Below are 24,712 nucleotides of genomic sequence, written 5' to 3' on the forward strand. Positions count from 1 at the left end.
CGGGGAGGGATTAGTATTAGTGGAGGGTGAGAGAGGAGAAAGGGAGAACGAGAGTAAGGCATGGTCAGAGAGATAAACAGGAAGAGAAGAGACAGGGGAGGAGGGATAGGAGGAGTTAAAGATAAGGTCAAGAGTGGAACCAGAGGAGTGCGTAGGGGATGAAGGAAGGGGGGAGAGGAGGTAGGAATCAAGGATGGAGAGGAGGGGAGAAGTTTGGGGGGAAGAAGGAAGATGAATATTAAAGTCGCCGAGTACAGTAAGAGGAGAGGGGGAAGGAGAAATAAGTGAGAGGAGTTGATCTAGGTCTTCAAAGAAGGAGGAGAGAGGACCAGGGGGACGATAGATGATCAGGAAGGAAATAGGATGGGGAGTGGAGAAAGACTTGTAGAGGAATTCAAAGGAAGGGAAAGAGGGGAGAGTTGGAGATGAAGAGGAGGAGATGAATTTGGAGTGGTACAGGAGACCGACGCCACCAAAGCGGCGAGAGGGGCAAGGGATATGGAGGAAAGAGGAAGAGGAGGTCATGAGGGAAGTGGGGACAGAGGTGTTATGAGGAGGAATCCAGGTTTCAGTGAGGCAGAGGAAATGGTGGTTAAGACGGAAGAATAGATCAAGGGTAGCAGCAGCTTTGTTACAGATGGATCTGGCGTTCCATAGAGCAATGTTCATGAGGGCAGCGTGTTTAGCAGTGGGGGGGTAGAGAAGGTAAGGACTGTGAGAGGGGGAAGGGGGGTGGCTGGGGGAGTGTGGGAGAGGATGGTGAAGGGGATTAGGCATAAGGAGGAAGGAGGAGAGTAGAAGGGGGAGGAGGAGGGGGAAGGGATGGAAGAGGGGAGAGGGTGAGGTGGAAGGAAGATATGACGGATCGCATAGGGTCAGTGGGAACCGGTACTGGGAATTCAATTTGAGTAGTCCAATTGGAGATGGCGTCCAAGGTGGACTCGAGTCAGTGGTAGGAGACAGCTGGGAGGATCCAAGAGATTCAGACTGCAGTAGGAGAAGTCCAGGTTCTTGAGGCAGGAAAGCGAGGAGGTAGTTCCGAATTGTGGCAAGGAGGTCAGGGGCTCAGTACTGAGGATGACCGGCTGGAGACAATAGGGTCAGAGGGAGTAGGCACTCGAGGTCGTGGCTGGAGGAGAACTGGCGCCTAAGACAAGAAAGTGAGTAGCGGATTCAGACCGCTCCGACCGAGTGTGAGCTAACAGGATACAAGGGTTACAGATCCAGTTCAGAGAGATGACCAGCAGGGGCCCAGAAATTCATAAGGAGTAGGTACTCAAAGTGGCGGCTGGGGAGACCAGCAGACTGCTGTATGTGGTAGAGTCAGAGTAGAGGGAAGAGCGCTACCACAACGCAGGGGTCAAAGGTCAATAGTTGGGAAGGTTGACATACAGGAGGTCTTAAAGTTGGTATCAGTTGTAGCTGGAGGCACACAAGGGTTCTACGTAGTGGAGGAGGGGGCCGTTGAGGGGGCGGAATGACTCAGAACCATAGTGGGGACTCTCTGTGTAGCCCCGACACGGTCCGGACACAGAGGGTGGAGGACCCAGAGGATCCGAGGTCTGATCTGGGCACGGGACCCCGCAGAATGGAGATGGACACAGAGGGTGGAGAACCCAGAGGATCTGAAATCTGATCTGGGCACGGGACCCCGCAGAATGGAGATGGACACAGAGGGTGGAGGACTCAGATGATCCGAAGTCTGGTCTGGGCACGGGACCCCGCAGAGTGGAGATGGGGTTGGAAGATGAGCGGAGAGCTGTGAGGCTGCAGAGTGGATGCACAGAACTGTCCAGGCAAGGTCGGGCCCTGCATAGTACAGAGGGGGCTTAAACAGTGAAGCAGGACCACCGGAACCCAGTGTGTGGATGAGGAGGGACCGGACCCTGTGTGAAGAAGAGGGCATGTCGGCCAGGAGAGCTCTCAAGGTTGGCCAGTTGCTGGCTTCATGAATGGCAGCAGCAGCATCCAAGCCCCGATCCAAGGGGGCTCCAGGGGCTGAATTGGGTGTGTGGAGGTCCAAGGGGATGCTGCCGGCGCAGGTAGTGCAGCGGTAGAGGGGGACGACCGCCGCCCCAGATGACCGCAGGGCGGGAAGGATCCCGCAGTGCCAACCCGACTACAGGGCAGAAGGGGGCCGCTCCGAGGCCAAATCAAAACCAAACAAATTCGGACCCAGCCCTCAGGGCCCACCGGGACCACGTATGCAGAAGAGGAGGTCCAGATCAGGTGCGATGAGGGCGGGCACTAAAGGGCCGCGAGGGGTCCGGTAGCAGAAGAGTTCTCAAGGCCGGTCCAATGTTGGCCCCGTGGACCGCCGCAGCAGCACCCAGACCCGGATCAGGAGAGGGAATTACGGGGGCTGCACAGGGCGGGCAGAGGGTCCAAGGATTGCCGCCGGCGCAGGTGCACAAGACTGGGGTCCTAGATGGCTGCAGGGGGGAAGGATCCCGCAGGGTGGGCCCAGAGGCAGAGCGGGAGGAGGCCACTCCGAGGCCCGAACCAACTCCGATCAGGTCGGACCAACCCTCAGTGCTCACCTGGACCCTGCGGGTAGAAGAGGAGGTCAGAATCCGGCGCAATGAAGGCGGGATCGGCGGGCAGAGCGGGGTCTGGCAGCAGGAAAGACTTTGAGGCTGGTCCAATGCTGGCTCCGTGGATGGCCTCTGCAGCACCCAGACCCCGAGCCAGGAGAGGGGGTCCGAGCTGCACAGGGCGGGTGAAGGATCTAGGAGTTGTTGCTGGCGTCGGGTGATCGGTGGCTGGAGGAGACGACCACTGCCCCAGATGGCTGCAAGGCGGGAAGGATCTCGCAGGGTCGGCCCGGTGATGGATGAAGAATGAAGGAGTGGGAGGAGGCCTTTCCGAGGCTCGAGTCGACGGCGGCCAAGGCGGATCCGATTTTCGGTGGAAATGCAGCCGGAGGAGCCCCAGAAGGTGAGTAACAGGAACGGAGAAAAGAGAACTGCAGAATTGCAATTTAAACTGCTTTAATGTAAGAATGATTCAGCCTGAGAAAGGAGACGCAGGCTCAGGCAGCCATGCTCATGCGCCCCCTGGTGGCTATATGGTACGTATGCTAGGTCTTTCAATTTACTAACATGCTTTAGTTTCTGCGATCTGGGGAACCCCCCCAGCAAGCAGGCCCAGACTGTATCTATAATAATCATGACCCCCTTCTCCGCTCATTTCTGTGCTACTTCACCCCAGAATCGCTCAATAACCGGGCATGACCAAAACATGTGCACCATGCCAGCCCTTTCTTTGTCGCATTTGGGACATGCTTGTCGTCCTGCATTTGCAAACCTTGATATCCTCTGGGGTGTCATATATGCCCTGGGCGTAATATATAGTTATATCTGTTTTAATCTCGCATTCCTTGACACCTTCTTATGGTACCCCAGGACTCGTTCCCACATCCCGTCCTCTATCGGGGCCCCTACTTCCGCTTCCCAGTCTATCCTTAATTGCGTTAAGTCCTTCCCAACCTTAGACATCATCATCTCGTACAGTCTGGAGATCTCATGCCCACCTTCCGCTATATCATATATTGTCCCTATGGTAGCATCTGGTTCTTCTTCCAGTACCGTTTCAGGTCACGTTCTTCTAATTCTCTGCACCATTCTGTAATACATAATATATTGGCCCGTGTGTAACCCCATTTCTTCTCCTAGTGCTCCAAAATCTACAATGGTCCCCTCTCGCCAGATATCCCCCATAGTAATTAGCCCAACCGATTCCCAGTGGTTCATGATTATCATCCTCAGCTGCTTATCTCCCCCTGCCAGTGCAACTAGTGGTAACTGCAGGGAGCACGGGAATGGGTTCTCCATCATCCGGCATGCCCGGCGCCATCCTCCACCCAAGCATCATCATCTTGGGGCACCCTTCCATTTCTGTCTTGGGCAGCCAGATCATCTCTTTCAACTAAAATGGAGCGCAATCATGTCCAAACAACCCAGATTCGGGGGTCACTTCATCTGAGAGCCATTTGGCGACATACTGCAGTTGGATCGCCACATAATAGACATCATAATTAGACCGTTTTATCCCCCCTTTTTCATAACAGTTCTGCAACTTCCATAGTGCCACTCTATTTCGCGTGCCATGCCACAGGAAATCCCTACACATACTGTTCAGTTTAGTGAAAAACTTCTTGGGTATCAAGTATGGTATATTTCCAAAATAGTGCAGGAGCCTGGGCAAGACCACCATCTTTAGCATTGCCCCACGTCCCATCATTGCTAGGGGCAACTTCACCCAGAATTTCATACAATTTTCGATTTTCTTAATGGCTATCTCTGTGTTGTGCTTGTGCTCCTCTTCCACTGTATGGTACACGTCTATCCCAAGATAACAGAAAGTACTGACCGCCCATGGTATTTGTAACACTGGTAACTGTCCCACTGGAATCCCCCTATAGCCGCCTAACAGGAAAATGCTAGATTTTTGAGGATTCACCGCTATACCAGACAACCTCGCATATCTTTCCATCACTTCCAAGATGTCCTGGAAATTTTCTTCTGGGTGCCTCAAGTACAGTAGCAAATCATCCGCATATAAGGAGATCAAGTGTTTCCCCACCCACCGCAATGCCTATAATATCGTATTGTTGTCTAAGGTATATTGCTAGGGGTTCCAGGGCTAGTATATAAAGCATTGGGGACCATGGGCATCCCTGTCTGGTGCTTCTATGGAGTTGCCATCTTTCGGATATCACTGCTCCTGCTCTAACTCTGGCCAGCAGTTCACTATATAGCATCCTCGCCCACTGTATATACCCAGGCCCCATTCCATAGCCTGCCAGGGCCGCCAGCAGCCATGGCCACTTGACCCAATCAAAAGCCTTTACTGCGTCCAAGGACACGATTGCCATTTTGCCCTCATTCCCACTCACCAGTTCAACAACCCGTTGGAGACGTCTATGATTATGAGTTATATTCCTATTTGGGACATAGCCTGTCTGGTCGGGGTGAATAGTTTGCCAATGACTCTTTGCAGTCTGTTCGCCAAGACAGCCGTCAATATCTTGCTGTCTTGGTTCAACATCGACAATGGTCTGTAGGAACCACAGCTATGCCCAGGTTTATTGGGCTTGGGAAGCGGTATTGTAATCGCTTCTCTGAGTGACTCTGGCAGCCGTCCCAGCTCAAACGCTTCATTTAGCATTTCTAACATTGGGGGAAGCACTTCCTCCTTATATACTTTATAAAATTCACTTGGGAACCCGTCAGCCCCCGGGGTCTTACTAGTGGACAGTTGCCTCACCACCTCTGCTAACTCCTCCAAAGTAATTGGTGCGTCCAGCTCCTCTCTTTCCTCAGCGCTTATCTTTGGCAATCCTATGTCCTCCAGTGTTTCAGTTATCATCCCATGACTATTTCCTCCCTCATCCCCATATGGTAACCTATATTAATCTACAAACTCCTGATTGACGTCCTCTTGGGTATCCGCTACACTACCGTCTTCTCTTGTTATTGTTCTAATCGTGTGTCTGGGGGTTTCGCTCTTTTATAACCATGCCAAGAGCCTTCCTGTTTTATCCCCTCCCGCGTGCTGTCTCTCTATATATTTTTTATAGTTGACGTTACACAGTCTTTCCCAGTGCCCCGCGCATTTCTGCTGCAGTTTAAGTATCAGCTCCATGTCTCCCCCTGTGTTGCTTCCTCCTCCTAATGCCTTTTCCAGTTCCCTTTCTGTTTCTTGTAGGTCAGCCAAGATCCCACCTTGTAGGCCTTTCGATTTAGCAATGGCCATGCCTCTGATAACAACCTTGAAGGCCTCCCACAATGTGCCCGCCGAGTCCACGCTACCAGTATTCATCTCGAAGTAGGTTATAATCTCCTCCCTCATATCCTCCCTAAAAAAGGGATCCCTGAGTGCCTCCACCCGGAGGTGCCATGTCGGAATCCTTGGTCTCAGGAGGGCTGTATTGCCATCCGAGGATCAGGGGCGAGTGGTCTAAAAGGACCCTTGCTTTATATTCCACCTGTGTACTCTCTGTAACCACCTCCGATGTAGCAAAGATATAGTCCAGCCTCGTATGCAACTGCTGCGGGATGGAATAGTGCGAGTATTGCCTTTCTTGGGGGTGTCTCATCCTCCACACATCTTCCAGACCAAAGTCATCCAACAATGTCTATAACGCTTTAGCAGCTGGGGCAGGTCTATCAACCTTCCCATCTGATCTATCCACCCTAGGGTTCAATACACAGTTAAAGCCCCCACCCCAGATCACCGCACTTCCCATACACATGCTTAGGTTAGTACACAAGGTTCTGAAATATGCCGCCGTATTTTGATTGGGGGTGTATGTATTTACAAAGATTATTTCCCTATTCTCCACCAATCCTCTTATTATGACCATCCTCCCATCCATCTCTGCCCTTTCCTGCAACAGCTGAAACGGGACATGCGGCGCCACCCAGAAGAGCACTCCCCTCGCATAAGCAGAATATGATGAGCCAGCCACAACCCCTTTGCATTTCTAAGCCACCATCTCCATCTTTTCTTGCGTCAGGTGAGTCTCCTGCAACATTGCAATGTCTATCTTTTGTCTACGTAAGTACAACATGACCTTGTTCCTCTTTAGGTAACTATTGAGTCCTCTGACATTCCAAGTAATTACTTTAAGGTCCCCCATGGCCTATTAGAGTTCCCCCTCCCCTCCCACCGGTGCAGTCCAGCTCCAATTTCCATCTCAGTCTATATAGGCTCGTACCCCACTTCAAACTTCCCTTAACTACAAACAACCCAAACACCCCTACCCCTCTCCCTCCCACCTCCCTTGCCTTCCCCAACTTTACCCCCCCCCCTGCCCAAACTGTTGCCCAGCTCCATCCCTGGATCTCAGGCACCCCCGCATCTAGCTCTTTCTGGCGATAGCCTGTACTCGAAGCTCAACAGGGTGAGGTCGCCCTAATGGCTATCCTACTACTTTTACTATTACTTGGGGGGTAAGGAGCCTGTGTTCTGCCGCTCCTATTTGCTTCAATTCAACCGCATGCTGTTATCAATTTACTTATGTATCCAATACTCTATATTCCAGTCAGTTACATATCAGCAGTATCAAGGATATCATAACCTGGCTCCAACACCGCCCACTCTTACACGTCTATCAGTGTCTTTCAAGTCTCTACTGGGATACCCATCAGTGTGATATTCCAATATATATAGAACGTCTCAGTCACTTATCTTGCTCTTCTTGGGCTTGTTCCGTATCTCGTTCCGGGCAGCCCTGAAGGTCCAACCATGTAGTAGCTTCCTCCGGGGTGTCAAAAAAGAACATTCTACTTTTGTGCACCACGTTCAACCTTGCAGGGTACAGAAGCATATATTTGATGCCGGCCTTGCACAGTCTCCTCTTCACCACCACATAGCTATACCTCTGCCGCTGGACCAGCATTGCATAATCAGGATACGCTGCGATAGTAGTCGAAGCTCTCTCAATTGTTCCCCCTTTTCTAAAGTACTCCAAAATCTTTTCGCAATCTTTATAGTTCAATATCTTGGCAATTATTGCACGGGGAGGGGCTCCTGGCTTCAGTTTTCTCATGAGGGCCCTATGCGCTCGCTCCACTGTGAATCCTTGTGAGAGTTTATCGGCCCCTATTTCCTGCAGGATCATATTCTCCACGTAATCCGTAGCGTCCTGGCCTTCCTCTCCCTCTGGCAGGCCAACCACACGGATGTTATTCTGTCTCGCTCTCCCTTCGGCCTCCTCTGCACGCGTCTCCAGGTTGGCCATTTGCTGCTTTAGTATGTGGACCTCTTTTGCATTATCAGTGCTGGTGTCCGTGTTAGTTTTGACCACACTTTCCAAGTTGCTTGTTCTATCTGCCAGCGCCCTGACATCTTGTCGGTTGACTTCTATCCCCACTGCATCTATTTTAGCCTCCAAGGAGGTCCGCAGGTCCGCCATTGCTATCCCCCATGAGTCTCTTAGTTCCGTTATGGCCGTTAGTATCTGATGGTTTTCGATCCCCAGGGGACTTTCCATGGGTGCATTTGTGCCAGTGTGCGTCGACGCCGCCGTAAGACTTAGCAAACGCATCCATCGTAGGTTGTTTGCTTTTGGCCTTCACCACTCTCCCCGCCATCTTGTGATCTGACTCAAGTGTCCAAGGCTACTTTGTTCTTGGTGTGGCAATTCTATTACTCTGTTCCGCTGTAACATCAGTGGGTCACTCCAGGCCTGGGCTGTTATCTTGGGGTGCCCTGTGTGGACCCGAGTGCACTGAGCTATGGCTTCGGGTGGGTTATGTCCTCCCATGTTCTCTATTGGCCTTACAGCCTCCTGTAGATTGTATCCTCAGGGATAGTGTGGCAGTGGAGCCACTAAGGCTTATATTGCAGCCTGAGCGAGAAGGCCTTTCCTTTCCCTTGGCATCTGGCACTTTTGTTCAGTCAGCACTATAGTACAGTTCTGGTTGTAAGAGGTGCTCAATTGGTACCTCCAATGGCCGGTAGCCGCCACAGTCCGAGTTTAGCCACAGGTTCCAGGTCTCATACGTACTTATGAGTGAGGGTATTTCAATGGGCCGCACCAGTGCTTCTGCTCAAGAGCTGTTCCTACGTTACTTTTACTTTGCTGTATCACCATGCTTCCTTCCCTCGTTCTGCGTAGGTGTGCAGCTCGTAATTGTCGGGATTTCTCTTAATTACTACCCACGCTGTGCAGCTCCCTCGAATCCCACACCGCCCAATTTGCCTTTCATCAATTGTTCCTAGCAGCTGCGTTCCGCCTGGCAGCGCTCTGCGGGTGGATGCAGCCGCGGGCCCGGGGGCTCACGCTATTCCTTCAGGGTTCTCACCAGTAGCAGCTCCTGCACTCAGCCATTATTCGCTGCGAGTGCCTCTCCGCTATGATTGAACCAATGGTCATTACTGTGTGCACAGAGCAAGGGGCGCCTTATCATGGGGCCAGTACGTTGCGCATCCACTTGTGTGCTGGCAGCGCTTTGTTCCAGCCGCTGTTCATCTGACCTTGCTTACCGTGCAGGGAAAGTGCCCGTCAGGCGACGCCAATCCCTCACTCGATTCCATCTGATTGCCAGCACTTATTTGAGGCAGCAAGCCTCTGTGCACCAGTCCCACACGTACGGGTGCGTTTAAATATCCATAATGCTCTTGACCTGCGATCCCGGAACCGTCGGTCCAGCACCCGGTAGCTGCTCTCCCTCGTGTCCTCTGTGCTCCTCAGCTCCACACACAAGCCTCTTTGTCTAGAGGTACCCCTCCACGGTCGGCGAGGAGCCGCAAGCCCGACAGTCCTGTGCAGAAGGTGGGGCCGCGCGAGCTCCAGATGCCAGTCCCCACCTTTCCACACACACACAGCCTCCACACTCACGTCCTGGGCTCGCCCGTCGCACCAAGCCCCACACAGTGGCTCCGCGTCCTCGCCGGTAGGCCCCGCTCTCCGTTCCAGGTGCACTGATTCACCCGACCTCCGAGGGACAGTGTCCCCTTATCCGCATCGCGCTCGGGTCTGCAACGTTGTTTCCACTGCTGCGGCCGAACTTCCTTTGTTGTCCGCCATCTTGGATACTTTGTTGCGGAGCCGCCGAATGCTTCTAAGTCAATTTCTCTTCTGTTGCATAGCGCGATTCCCTTGGTTTTTATAGTAATGACAGAAGACCCATTCACACATCCGTGTCTCCATTCCTGCAGATGCTTGTCAATTATTAGTGCATGTGCTCACGAATCAATGTCGGATCCACGGAGCAGTTCTCTCAGGCACGTCTTATTCCATGGCCAGTTGGCCACGCCCCCCAACTCTCTTTCATGTTGATACACATCTGACCCCCTTGCACTGACCATTCGAGAACTCCCACCATAGACTTAATCCTGTGAAGCAGTATATTCTCCCCAAACTACCACTTGTCTGTTCGTATCATGAAACATCAGGAAACATAAATAGTACATCAAACCCCCAGGGGGAGACACCTGGGAGCGGGACCCCGGTATCAATGAAGCCCTGAATGTAAAGGTCGGATTGGCAATATATTAGCCCATTTTCTCTAAGTACCCTCATTGATGCCAAGACTTGTATGTTCGCCATTATTTTCATATTATCAGTTCCTGTTGTTTAGCTTAGTTAGCAATTTGTCACATTTGTTTTGACCTTCACAGCAAAGATGAGCCCAGCAGACCCATGTGCCACTCGATCGACTGGGAAGCACCGGCCAATGGCAGCCTGGCATCCCCTATAGAGCAGACTGCCATGCGGCCCCAGAAATCCGGACTGTGATTCTGTACTGTATGTGATTACATAATTTATTACCAAATTACTTGTTATAATGTGCTGCCCGTGTAACTTTTGGCAGAGCGCTCACTGGCTTTGCTTGCATACTTTATTTTATATAAAGTTTGTTATCCTTGCAACTTTTCTCTTGGTCTCATTCCCTGACGGGATGTTTTATCTTACTTTTGCATTTTGTGAGGACACGTGGTTGGGTGCCCACCTTCAACAGTGATACACATTAGGAAAGGAGAGGAGGAAATTAGTAAGAAAACTGGATGTTTTCACCCCACACTTGACACTTTTCCCTCACTTAGATGTTTACATTCTCTCCCTGCAGCTTCGGAAACACAACTAAACGGCTCGGAATTAATTTCTCTGTAGACTCTTTTCATAGTCTTCCACTCGAGTGTAGGGTCATAGCCTTCATTATCGGGGATGTTACCTCATCCACAGCGGCCTTTGTGTGCATGCCTTAGTACGAATGTGCAGCCACCAACAAGACCTAACAGGGAGCAAACAGGCGCGGAGGCCTTCCACATCAATTCCCCATCAATGTTACAATAAACTGCACTGGGTCAGGGTGGAGCTGGCTAAAGGGCTGTGTTAATAGTATTTTGCTCAGTGGCAGCTGCAGAGGTGATCCCTCAAAAGGCACCTCAACTCTTGGCTCCCGCTTGTTGGAAGTGCAAAGAAGAGGCTGGCTCATCTTCAGGAGTTGCTGTGGGATATACATCACGTGATGAGTTCACAATATACCTGGGGCGGTGTCTGACTGTTTCTGTTGGTGGGACGACTGGTTTGCTGTGTTGGGGACGCTGAGTTGAGTTCCATAGATCCTTCTGGGCTTTCAGTGGTCATCATGGTCATTGTAGTCCATTTGGTTTGTTTGTTAGTCAGTGGAACTGTTTCAAGGCAGTTACTACCTTTCCCATGGGGTGCCAGTCCTGCATTAGTCCTAGGTCACCTGGGTGTATGGGATGCTCTTTTGCATGTCGTTTGGCGTTCGCCTGTTCATTATTCAGTCTTCTCTTTGTTTCAGTGTCTTCTACCACAAGTGAGTGGACGGGTACCATGAGCCAGTGGACGTTAGACCTGGGAGAGGTGTGGGGAGGATCTCCTGCCTGGTCACTTTGCCCTGGTGTATGGTGCACGAAAAGGGGACAATCATATTGCCCCAGTGCAGGCCAGTCCTAGCAGTCCAGTTCCTTCCCACATCTCTAACCTATAAAAGCAGGATAGCCCAAAAGGTTTAATCCCTAATCAAAACCCTTCAAATTATTTAGGGATGAATAAAATACCTTTCGCTTTGAAGTAAAATATTTCCATTCAGTAGACACTGCCAGCCTGGGTTATAGGATTATGAAAACTTTGTCCAGAACATCAGGCAAGTAATTTCACAACATAGAGGGAACATTTCATGAGTCAGAGCCCCACAGATGCAATGTTTGAGACCTGCGTCTTTCCAACCGTGGTTTGTATCAAAGAACAAACAAAGTCACAAAGTCACTGTCCATTGGCAGAAAGTTCTTCTTCTAAAAATACAGTCTAACACAGGGGTCTGCAACCATTAGCCCTTCAGATGTTTTGGACTACAATGCCCCTTAACCCGAGACAGTATACTCAATGGTGATGGATCATGGGAGTTGTAGTCTAAAACATAGAGAGCACTAAAGGTTGCAGACCCGTGATCTAACAGTTCACCCGTGCTCACAGATCATTTAATGACCTGACAGGAAGAGCTTACCCAGTATGTTTCCAATGTTGAATTCACACACTGAGAAAGCAGAAGCCCTTAGCTCTGTGCAACCAGCATAAGGCAGGAACTTGGATGCAGTCCACTGGCGGGATTCGGGGGTGCCTAGTGGGGTAACCCTGAAACCCTCTGGTTTATCACTGCAGCACCACCTACTTGGAGTAGGGGTCAGTCAAATGGCTCACTGGATGGCAACTGCTCCACGTGGGAGAACTCCATTTCCGAATAGCCAGATCATTATTGGAACCAACGGAAGAGAAAACTACAACGCCCTGAATTCCCCTCTGTGTTCAAGTAAAAAAAATGGCCTGGATCCAGATAAGACAACCAGTGATACCTTAGAGAGACCATCATTGGGAACTGCCAGTCAAATCCTAGAGGGCAAAGACAATACCACTTCCCATAGAGCTTGACTGGGAGGACTGTATGTTGCATATTCCCTCGGTTTTATTAAAAGAAAACATAAAACAGAACATGAAACCACAATTAGTGTCACAAGGACAACAGCATGGTGAGGGGGAGAGAGGACCAACCCACAAATGTGATGCTCAAAGCCCTGGGAAAACAACACAGGGAAAACCAATCCCCTTGCCAAAAGGGGGGAGAAAGTGCACCCTCCTTTGTAATAGCAAAAGTGAAAAATTAAAATGACAGCATCTCTCCCTCTCCAAAGGAGTTGATCCTATTCAAACTAACCCGAGGGAAATAGGCAAGCAACAAAACAAGCATTAGATGGAGAGAATCACCCAGAAATAGTCATGGGGAGAGAGCAGCAGAGAGCACTCAGGGGGAGAGAGGCCGGGCATCCTAATGAAATCCAAAATGGCAGCCCCACCTCTTATATCCTCTGTTTCAGTTGAGCCACCCCCAATGGTGCCACAGGAAGGAAGTGGCCTCAGCCAGTCCCAGTTGAGCCCCGCCCTTGAGCCATAGCTGCAGGCTGTCACTGGGATAGCCAACCAAGGAAAGGGGTTATGACAGTCTAAGCTCAGGCAGTTGGTCAGCTGTTGGAGATGAGGTCAGATGGGGTTTGGATAGAGCTGCAGTAGGGCACAAAGGCAGTAATCCAGATAGAAAAGGGGAATGGAAAAGCAGAGTGCAGTGTAAGTGTGATTATATTTTACAGGGGGGGAGGGACATGAGTGAGCAGGGCACTACATTTCGAAGTAAGCTGGGCACTACATCTTTGATGGAGGTTAAGGAGGAGGTTAAATGGAATTGCTGGAGGAGGTTTCTAAAGTTAAGAAGGAAGCCAGGGAGTTGAGGAAGGAGGTTGAAAATGCTAAGAAAGAGAGGCTGAGAGTGTTGTTGGAGATGTTCGAAATAATAGGAATGTGGTGGGAAGGTTGTTGGAGGAGGCTGTTCAAGCCCATTTCTTTGCAGGCCCATTTGCTCGAGGCCCATTTGTTCGCAATATTTTAACACATTTCCTCACAAATATATATGGGTGGTTGGGTGTAGGTATTTAATTATGGTCGAGGGTTTTGGTGAGGCAGAGGGGTCTCCCCCCGTTTTTAATTTGGGAGGAAATGTGTTAAAAAAGTTTCAAACAAATGGCCCTCGAGATCATTTTTACAAACAAACACACAAACAAACATCATAGAAGCAAGGTGGCTGATGAGAAGCATTAGGAAGGTGATGAAGTTGAGAGGTAGGTAGTGGAACATCAGGAGTTAGACGAGATGATGTCAAAGAGGAAGGTGGAGCAGAGAAGGGGGTGGTTGGAGAATTCAAGGAGAAGGCAGCACTGCATCAGTTGGAAGGAGAGGAAGCTAGAGAAGGAAGTTGAGTTAGGATGGTCTTGCTTAGAGAGTTCAAGGTGGAGGTGGTTGAGCAAAGTAATACAATGAACGCAGGGTGACCTAGGATATGGCCAAATCTGAGGAGATTAATTGACAGAAGGTAGAGGGGTGTAGGTTGAAGAGAGAGTTGAAGACTAGGGATGTTAGGCAGACAGGGTGGGATAGTGGTGGGACCTTGATCAGAAGGGGTTGAGGCATGGTGAAAGGTACGAGCTTGTGGTATGGCAACAAGGAATATCAGACCAGGGTATTGGCTAGGGCCCAAGGTAGCTGGGAAAGGAAACCTGTTGTTGGGCCTTGTAGCCATCCTCCTATGCTCTGATGAAACAGGGGCCTCTCTCGCGTAGACCAGTGATGACGATCCAAAGGAAAGACTATTGAAGGGGCCAGGTTATGTCCAACCATGGAGGACCAGAATATTCAAAAGTCTGGAATTTAAGGGGAGTCAGATCCTTTGGACACCCGCACTTAAGAACCTGCAGGAGAAAGTGCTTGGGTGGCGTATCGTGGAAGAAAGTGAGTAGATACCTACTGAGAAGATAATATTTGGATGTAGCATTTAAGCTGGAAAAAACATCTGGGACTTTCTGTTGCGCACTGTTAAGCACTGTTCCTTCACTTTGGACCACGGAAGGACACCTCTATTTAACCGCATTTATTATTTTAGCAACACTGTGTAGTTTATCCCTAAAAGAATGACTTAATAAGAGAACCCTAGTGTGTGTCTAGTCTGTGAAACTGACATTGTAACTCCCACTTGGGGTGGAGGAAGGAGGGCCATATATAAACCAGACAGACTCATCAGGATTGTAGTATTCAGGAGAAGGGGGCTTATGTTTAAATAAGATTAGAGAATGGAAAGCGCTGCAGGGGAGAGAAAAAGATAGGGGGGATGGCAGCAGAGGAGAGGAGGTGACATCGGCAGAGGTGAAGGAGCGGGTGGGATCAGAGGGGCCAAAAAGTGGTGGTAATAACAGAAGTGGCAGAGGTGGTAGCAGATGATGGGAACATGACAACAGAGGCTTTAAAACAAGAGTGATAGGTTGCAGTGAGATCAAAAGGGAAGAAGGGAGTGGTAGTAACAGACCACTGGCATAGTGGGGGGCCCTGCAGCTCCCACAGTGCGCTGAGCCTCGCCACACTATGTCCTGGGGCAGGGTCCAGCCTCCAGAAGCTTCTAAAAGAAATGTTTCTTTCAGAAGTCGGAGCTCTACTTCTTAAAGAAATTATTTCTTTCAAAAAGACATGTTCCTGTTGCGCCGTGGGATGAAAGATCCATTCCTGAGACAATGGGAAAGTTTCTTTGTAATGGAGATGACCTTTTGTGCATGACAGGAACAAGGAAGCAGGGGCTGCAAAGCCCCTGCTTCTCAGTCCCTGTCAGCGTGGGCAGCTCAGGGAGCCAGATGCTCACCTTGTAGAGGAGTCCTTCATCGGAAGCAGGTAAGAAATAAATACTTTTTTAAGTGTATGTGCATGCATGCATGCATGTGAGTGAGGGTGTTTTCATGGTTATGATGGATGTTTGTATGCGTGCATGAAGGGTGAATTATGAGTATGTGATTGAGTGAGTGTATGCTGTATGGCTGCCTAGTCAAGATGGGGCACGGCATCCCTCAACACCTTCCCTCCACCATTCGAACAGAGTCTTGATTTGTGTGCAGGCATGGTTATTATAACTGTAGAAAGGTATTAGACCCCTCTCTCCTCAAACTGAATATAGATAACATGATAGGGTTTTCAATGGATTCAGTATTTAAAAAATCAGGATTTTAGCGCTTTTTGAAGATAAAGAAAGAGTGCATATAGGGCAAAATATATTTTTGGGGTCAGAGTGGAGGGTGTCTTGGGTATTACACGCACATCATGAATATCTAATAATATATTCTGGAAACTGGATAGAAAATGAGTTATGTACAAAAGTAGATTGGTTCGCAGTTTGGTAGAGTGGCCGAACAGCTAGGCTGTACAGACTGAGATAGATTCTAAAATGGATGCCAAAATACAAAATGGCTTCGGGATCAGGTAGGAAGAAGCTGAATCACTCTGAGAGTGAATAATTCTTTGGCATCAGTTCACTGGAAGATAACGTATGTCTGTGCTGGTATATATAGAAATGTTGGCAAGAAAAGCAGACATGATTGATAGCAACTCAGATCGGTGCATGGGAAAGCTACCAATTAGATAGAACAGCTGCTTACTTAGTAACAAATAAGATGAGCCCCATGAAGGTTTTCACAGTATAAGCTGCCAAGTTAATTTGTCAGGGCCTCGAGAAGTAGATAAGGGCTGTTTTTTTGGCAGGCGATTAAGGATGTGTAATGGTGTCCGGCTGGGCCTAAAGCAAGCTTATCAGTTTAAGTGTCAGTCAACCGGTGCTTGCCAGAATTAGTGACTGACAAGCAAGCCAACCAATCGAAGAAAAGGGTGGCTTATATTAAAGCATTATGTCATTGGAGAAAAGCATATAAAAGCAAGCTGACTGAAGCAGATCTGCGTGCCTTCCAGTTGTCTCTTGAATCTGTATTAAAGATGGTTGTAATTTGCACCCGGGCGTCCATGCTCCTTCTTTGTCCTGTCTCTGTGTCCGATCCACAGATGTCAAGGCTGATGAGTAGAGGGTCCTCTCTTTACATAACCGTGTGTCTCATTGTTTTCTTTCTATATTGTTCTGTGTATGAATGTAATGTCTGGAGAATCAGCTTACTTTTTTCTATGTGCTGAAATTACCTCTATTTAAAGGGTTAGTGGTAGGGCAGGGGCAGAGGTAGTGAGAGCCCCATAGACTAACCATAGCATCAATGGGCTATTGATCTTTAAAAAAATGCAAGCACTTGTGATCAATTCGGGAATTGGTGTAATCATTTTTAAACTGCTAAATGTATTTATTTGTATTTTTATTTGCAGGATTTGTACTGCACTCCTACGGCCACTTCAAAGCACAAACTGTTGGTGTGAAGGGCAGGAAGCAGGAGAAAGCCCATTGTTCTGGTGTCCATAGGTGTAGATGAATAGGTGGGACATCAGAGTTCTTTGGAACATCAGGCATCTCACTCCATCCACATGTGTAGCAGAAGAGTCACTAGAAATGAATGAGGTCATGTGAGAAATGTGTGGAACGGCAGTGTTTTTACTGATGACTGTGGCTATTTTTGATAATGGTGCAGTGAATGGAAGGGAGGAGTTTAGGTCACAGTAGTATACATTGCTTGTGATAATGGGAAATAAATGGCTAAACAACTATACATCGTTCGTTTTTTAAAAGCTAGGCTAGATTAAGGAAAGTAATAAACAGTAATGATGGGGCCTTGTCACGACCCACAGCCCTGATCCCCACTGGCAAGCCCATTGGCCAGGTGGAATCAGAACTCGGATAGCAAATAAGGCCTGGTGTCTGCTTCTCAGGCCCTCTTGGGGCCAGTCCTGGCACCTTTGACACCAGGCTCATAAACAGGGAAAGACATCTGCTTAAGGAACTACTTTATTTAGGCTTTCAGCCAACATGGAGGCATCCACATGGCTTGATTCCTAGAACCAAGCTATGCGGTATAGTGTTTTGGGTGTGGTGGCCTACGGACTACTTTACCTGGACTACTTTGCTGAGGCTATTTAAACCACACCCGGACAAGACAACACGCTCTGCGTTACTTTGCTACTAACAACGTGACGCTCACCGTGTCCAGCTTTCTCACGAGCCTGGCAAAATCCGGACCTGCAAAAAAAAACAAAGAACATCATTAGCTGCAGAATCTTACCTGCAATCTCCATCCTTCACTGCTCGCAGCTCCTGGGCAGCTCTGTTGGAAGGGTTCGCCGCCCAGATCGAAGGACCTGAGAAAGGAAGAAAGACATCATTAAAGGAGGTAGTAGAGACATTACAACCACAAATTGCTTAGAGACTTACATGGCTGGTTGCTTTTCGACCGGCATAGCTCCGGAACTCCACCCGCGCTGGGAGCACACCGTGACCTACGAAAAAGAGAAAACACAGGTCAGTGAAGACAAGACATCGCTGCGCAAAGCACCTACTTACCGCATCATAGCGCTATTGTGCACCATCAGTTATCGGTGAGAACCAGCCTACCCAGTTCGCCAAGTGGACGCTCCGCGCACCTAAAGGAGATAAAAAGAGACATTATCGAACAGAGAAAAGGCTTGCAAAAATAACAACACCATAAACCGCAATAAGACCTATCTGAAAGACATTACTTGGGCAGCTGTCAGTGAAGTAACTGGACCGCACGCGCCCTCGAAAGACAACGCACCCCTGCTCAGAAAGCAGGATGGAGAGCCCACCAACTTCGATAACAAGGTGAGAAGAGAACCCGGAGGGGGCTGAAATCACAAGGGAGGTGGGGGAAAACTTACCTTGGTCATCTAGACCTAAACATAGTCTTCATTTCCAGCCTGAATTCCACTGAGAACCACACCAGGGAATCATTGAGAAGGGCACCAGCGACCAACTGGCTGGGTGGCGTCCCCGTGGATACCAGGTGAGCGTAACAGGCCTGCAGCATCTGATGGGCCTCTAGGAGGGAGCATTTGCCTTAAGAGCATCACAGGGGATTAGGAGGTGACCCAGTCGCCTCACTTGGACTAACAGAAAAGCTCAAATTGTCCAAGGAAGCAGCATAGCCCCTCTTTAAAATAATGTGACCTGGGATAGTCAAGGCAGGCACTGGTGCCTGCGGAGCCCCCTCTGACAGCAGGGCCCTGTGCCACAGCACAGAAGGCACATGCCTCGGGCCGGCTCTGGCTGCCATTGTGAATGGAGTAAATGAGAGACTGAATGTGGTGTGAATTGGTGTCCTTGTGTGGTGTGTGTAGTGCTGCAAATGTACAAGGGTGAGATCAGGTGGGGAGGCGTATTGTCAGTGGAGTGGGGGTACTCAGGGGTAGAGCTAGGTTTCAAATAACATGGGTGCCCTGAATATAGGATGCTGACTGCTTTGCATGAAAACAAAGTGAATTTTGGGAACATAAGAATGACCCCCAATTATTTTGATGCATTCATCTGTCAGATGTTGCATTGCAAAGTCTTAAACCTGAATTGAATAAGCTGAAGACTTAAAGGGGTCAAAGTGGAGCTTTGATCGATTAAAACAAAAAGATATTGTTATTTTTATGCACAGAATTATTTGTAATGAAAAAGTACTGTGATACTCCAGTTATACTAAAATATTACTTTCCCCAGCTATATTGTTTGGATACTAACATGTGGTAAAGATGGTATGGTTCAATCTAAGTTAATGTCACATGAGCTGCCATAAAATAGAAGTATGTTAACAAAAGAAAAATAACCACCAATTGATAGTAATTCAAATGTGCATTCCTTCTGAGCATGCAATGCACACTTGGTGTGATGCTCATTTGATCTGTCAGAATAGTCATCATGACAGTAAAATGTGTACAAAGCAGGAGACGTATATAAAGCTTTGTTCTGTTAATATGTTTGAGTTTGACTGTCCTGGTGAGCAAAGGACGGCTTTCATTTATTTATTTTATTTTATTTATTGCATTTGGTTATACGCCCAAACCCTGGGGTATCAAGGAGTAGGTTACAAGATTACTTGGATACTTAGTTAATACATGTTAGCATATTTGCAGGCATACAGTATTGTTACTTGAAGCAGACGCAGAGAGTTACACGAAAGAATGGCTTGACATGAGAAAAATTGTGCGGTTACACAGTAATACAGGTTTACAATCTTACAGTCTAGTATTTACATTCACAGTTGTATAGTGTAGCGGAGGGCTTGTGGTTTTTAAAATGTATTAAAGAGCCAGGTTTTGAGGGAAGGCTCATTGCAAATAGTGGCTGGTATTGAGTTCCAAATTCTAGGGGCTGCTACTGGGAAGCTGGAGTTACCTGTTCTCACGTTCTTGGGAGTGGGGGATGCATAGGTGCGGGTCTGTGTTAGATCTGAGTGTTCTAGTTGTGATTTTGCAGGTGAGGCATTGGTTAAGGTAGATAGGTGCAGTGCCCCATACGCATTTGTGTGCTATGGTGAGGTTTTATGTAGTATCCTGGCTTGTATAGGCAGCCAGTGGGCCTCTCTCCTAGGTTGTGAAATGTGATCCCTCTTTTTTATGCCTAGCACTGCTCTAAGAGCTTTGTTCTGAAGTAGTTGCATTTTGTTTGTTTTTTTTTCTAATTGGAGAATGTTTCAGTAATCAATCTTGGCCAGGATGCGGGCTCTGGCAAGAGTGATGCAGTTTTGAGACATCAGGAAGGCTCTACTTAAGGCTATGCGTTTAGCCGTGTATGCTGTAGATGAGGAGAATGCACTAATGTGTTTGCAAATAGTAAGGCTAGAATCTAAGTAAACCCCTAAGGTTTTGACTTGGTTGGAGATGTTGATTGGGTATCATCAATCACTATGGCTGAATATTGTGGGTGGAGCTTACTTAGTCGGTCTGGGGAGCCTACTATAAGAATCTCCGTTTTTTTCTCCATTAAGGCAGAGGCTATTGGTCGCCATCCAGTTCTGGATGATGAGTACATTTTGTTGACAGTGATGGCGTCCTGTTCGAGATTGCCTGTGATGGGATAAGTATTTGTGTGTCATCTGCGAAGTTGGTATATATTACTCCCATTGCGTCAAGTGCTGCAAAGAGTAATTTTGTTTACGCGTTGTAGAACGTTGGGGAGAGGCAGGATCCTTGGGGGACTCCCAGTGGAACAGTTATTGGGTCTGCTGCTAGATCACCTATTGCTACTCAGGATCTGGATATACGGTCTGCGAGAAATTACTTGATCCAGGCGGTAGCATCCTTTGAAAAATGGAAGTTGTTTGTTAACGTTAGACATAGTTTATTGTGATCTACTAAATGGAAGGCCACGGTCAAGTCAAGTAATAATAGGATACATAGTTTCCCTGAGTCCCTGATAGCGTCCATCTGGTTTTTCAAATCCATTAATGCTGTCTCCGTGCTGTGTCTAGGGCAGAAGCCTGATTGTCTTTCTCCTAGTAGCTGGTTATTTTCGAGGTGGGATTGGACTTGTGTATAAGCAATTTTGTCTAAGATTTTGAGGCGAAAGGGGACTGTGGTGATAGGCCTGTAGTTGGTGGAGGAGGTGGGGTCTAAGGAAGGTTTTTGGAGGAGGGGGGTGACCCAGGCTTCTTTGATATTAGCTGGGATGGTATTAGTGTTAAATGAGGCATTAATGAAGTTGGCCATGATGGGTGCTAGTTGGTGGCACAGTCCTTGACTAATTTGGCAGGCAAACGGTATCCTTTGCAGTCGGAGGGTTTGAGTGAAGCTGTGGTTTTGAGCACTAAATCAGTGTTCACTGGCGTGAAGTGGAATTCAGGAATATTGGTTGTGGTGTGAGTCAAAGCTAATGTGATTGGCTCAGTTGTAGGTACTAAGTGTTTTCTATGCAGTGCTATTTTGTTTTGGAGTGTGTTTATCTTAGAGGCTAGAGCATCCTGGATGGTGGTACACAATTCTTTACTCATTTTAGCTAAGCTAGGAGGGGGAGATGGGTGTTTCTAATTCTCTGATGATGGAGAATAACTCTTTACGATTTGAGGTGGCATTGGTGATGCGTAAGTTCAGGGAATTGGCTTTCTGGGTAAATACTTCCAATTTTTAGGCTTTGAATATTAGCTGGAGTTCTTTTTTGGACTCGCTAGTAGGGTGTTTCCTGGAAAGGTGTTCTAATGCCCTTTTTTTCCTTCTAAGTTCGATGAGGTCATTATTGAACCATGAATTGCTGTGTTTAGGCTTGGGAAGTTTGGGTCAGAGAGGGGCTATTTCCTCTATAGCTGATTTATGACAGGTGTGGTAGTGCAGTGAGATGTTGTCAGGATTGGAATCCACTGGAGGATGAGCATTGAGTAACTTGTTTAGCAAGGAGGATAGGTTTTCTGGGATGCGTTTCTGTGTGTTTCTCACTAAGATGGGTGTGGAAGGGGTAATGGGTGGAGTGGGGTCCTTAGTTAAGATGATGTTGAATCTGATGAGGAAGTGATCTGTCCTGGAACTCTCTAGGATCTCTTCTACGAGGACTGTGGTGTCCAGTGTAAGAATCCAGTCTAGGATTTGACCTCTTGAGTGGGTTGAGGAGTTGACAATTTGCGAGAATTGCATTTCTGAGAAGGCATTGTGGAAAGCGGTGGCTTAAAAGTCAGAGATATCGTGGTACCCTAAATTAATGTCTCCTAGGAGGATCAATTTGGTATTGGGTTTGAGGTGAGGGGAAATGAGAAGAGGTAGTTCGATGCCTGGGTAGCTGGTTGCGCTGGGGGATCTGTATACTATTAGAAAGTTGATAGTGGTTTTGGGGTCCGTGGCTAATTTGAGAGCTAGGAGTTGGTATCCCAGTATTGTTTCCGTTTTGCATTCTCTAAATTGGAGAGAAGATTTGGAGATGATAGCAACTCCACCGCCTGTGGTATCTTAGCGGTCTGATCCTAGTATTGTATACTCAGATGGTATGGCGATGGTGAGTAGTGGGCCTGAAGCTGAATGGAGCCAAGTGTCCGTTAGGACTAGGAAGTCAAGTTCGTATTCTAGGATAAGGTTGTGTATGTCGATGGCTTGTGCTCCTAGCGATCTTACATTGAGCAGTGCTCCTTTTAGGGGTGCTATATGTGGGGCAGATAGAGGTTTTTAATCTGCGAGTACTGGTGGAGGGGGTGCAGTGTTGCAATGAGTTTTATGTTGTTTGACATTCGGTTTCGGGGATGTCAGTGTACTAGGGTTAGTGGTTTTATAATTGCTGGTAGCTTGGTGTCTGCTTGTGTTGTTTGAGATGTTTGGGAAGGTGTGGGTCTTGGAAGTTCTGTAGGAGAGTCTTATTTTTCTCATGGTACCTAGTATAGGTTTAGTGAGTACAAGTGAGTTGTGTGTTCTGGAGGAGAGCCTGACGCAGCGTGTTATGCCTAGGATAGGCGTGTTGATGGGTGACATGGAGGTGATGATAGGTACGGTGGCGTAGGCTGGTATGTTAGGCAAGAATGGGGTGGGCCAAGGCAGGGGGTGGCGTCTAGGGCAGTATAAGCGCGCTAGGCCTATGCTAGTTGTATGAATGTGCCTCTGGAGCATGGGGTGGTGTCTGTGGTGTTGGTGGTCATTTTGTTGGACAAGGTGAGTGGGCGGTGATGCGAGGCTACAGTGGAAGTGTTAGGACGATGGGGCTGCTGTTGGGCATGCATCATTATTAGTAGCAATGTTGCCAGCGTGCCTAGCATTGCGCCTAATGGATTACAAAGTCTGAGATGCATTTGGCAGGTATTGCCTCCGGGCGTTGCTGGGCGGCCTAAGATGGGATCTAGGGTGAATGGTAGTTTTAGCAGGCTCTTTTAAAAGGGTATACAGTATAGGCAAGATGCACAATGCAATGTCATACACTTACAACATGCCGTATAACATAATACAGAACCGTGCACTTGGAACAGAATACTATATAGCGCTGTGAGTTGTGCTGTCTGGTGGGTGCTAATAGGAGGATACCTGGTGTAGTTCTGGGTATCACGTTATACAATAGAAAACATTTGGCTAAAGGTACAATTCTTGCAGAGTGAGAGCTATATAAACATAGTGCTATGGGAAGCGCTAGGCAGGCTATAGAATACTTGATAAGAATAGGCAGTAAAACAGGGAAGCAACAGACGTGAGGTCAGGGATGTCTTTTCACCAAAATGCCAGGGGTAGCGGAAGTGACATCACACAACCCTTGACCCCCTGATGACATCAGGAAGTGATGTCCTTTGACCCCACCCTGGAGTGATATCGCGGGAAGCGATGGAACACGACCTTTCACCCGTTGACAAAACAGAAAGTGCCATCACATAGCATTGTACACTACGAAAAAATGGTTACGATATCAATATAATGTGATTATCATTTCATACAAGAATGGATCACCATATGTATCATTAAGATCAGTGTGTATAGGCCCATATTATCAAATTACTGTGAATGCAAGCAGACGCCCATGACCAAATGATAATGATGTGTTATTATACAGCACTTACGCTTAAGCGCTTTATATAGAAAAAATATACACCCAATATTACCCAACCTGTGTTGGTACTCATTTATAGACCTCAGAAGGATGAAAGGCTGAGTTGAGGTGTTTAAGAACAGACTAAATCAGTGACTCACGCCCTGAAGTGTGTCTGAAATAAACCTTTAATGAGTCTACCAATTATTGTATAGAATTCCAGAAAGACACATTGGGCCTCATTCCGAGTCATGCCGTTAAGTATCGGAATTTTCCGGCATGGCGTAAAGTCCGACACCGTGCTGGTTGTAGGTCGAAAATTACGACCCATTCCGAGCTCTCGGACACGCGCTTTCTGCCATGCCGGAAAAGGACCGCGCGACCTGCCGCAAAACCCTCCGAAAAACCCCTACCGGCATGCAGCGACACGTAAAGTACAACACCGCCCTGTAAGCATTAGCGTCTGTGTATAACGGTGACCGTAAATTACGGTGACCGTAAATTACGGTAACCGAAAAAAAAAAGGAACCGGAAATTACGACATCGCACAGGAATGGGAAGGAGAGCGGCGGCCATCTTTAAAAACACAATCCATTGTGTTGAGCTGCCAGCAGCCCTGTGAGGAAAACAAAGTTGGGAACCGGACCAGGCACCGCAGGACATGCCGAAAGCACCAAAAAGGGCGGTGGATCGCATCCGCAAGCAGAGATTCTGCCCCGATGAACTCCAGGCCATGGTAGACCACCTGGCAGAGCATGCTGATGTAGTCTTCAGTGGCGACATGCGGAGGGAATCGACCCTCCGCAAGAAGACCATCTGGGCGGAACTGGCACAGAGGGTGAGCGCTATTGGCAACACCCCCCGCACCACCCGGGACTGCCGCAAGCGGTGGGACGACGTGCGGGTGCGGGGCCTCCTATCCAGCAACCGCAGCCAGGCCTTGCAGACGGGAGGTGGGC

At 48.3% G+C, this 24,712-nt stretch overlaps 2 long non-coding RNA genes across 2 annotated transcripts in view; one reads left to right on the top strand and one right to left on the bottom strand.

The window, feature by feature from the left end:
* Positions 1-10,377, top strand: part of LOC138580814 (uncharacterized) — a 126,867-nt gene extending 116,490 nt beyond the window's left edge. The window contains exons 3-4 of the long non-coding RNA XR_011304349.1: positions 6,401-6,520; positions 10,132-10,377. This is a non-coding gene — a long non-coding RNA (uncharacterized lncRNA). The remainder of the gene's footprint in view (positions 1-6,400; positions 6,521-10,131) is intronic.
* LOC138580815 (uncharacterized) overlaps positions 1-24,712 on the bottom strand; it is a 146,932-nt gene that overhangs the window by 95,904 nt on the left and 26,316 nt on the right. The gene's annotated exons all lie outside the window — the stretch shown is intronic.

Source organism: Ambystoma mexicanum, chromosome 3p (assembly GCF_040938575.1).
Source record: "Ambystoma mexicanum isolate Mex_15411 chromosome 3p, UKY_AmexF1_1, whole genome shotgun sequence".
Classification (NCBI taxonomy): domain Eukaryota; kingdom Metazoa; phylum Chordata; class Amphibia; order Caudata; family Ambystomatidae; genus Ambystoma; species Ambystoma mexicanum.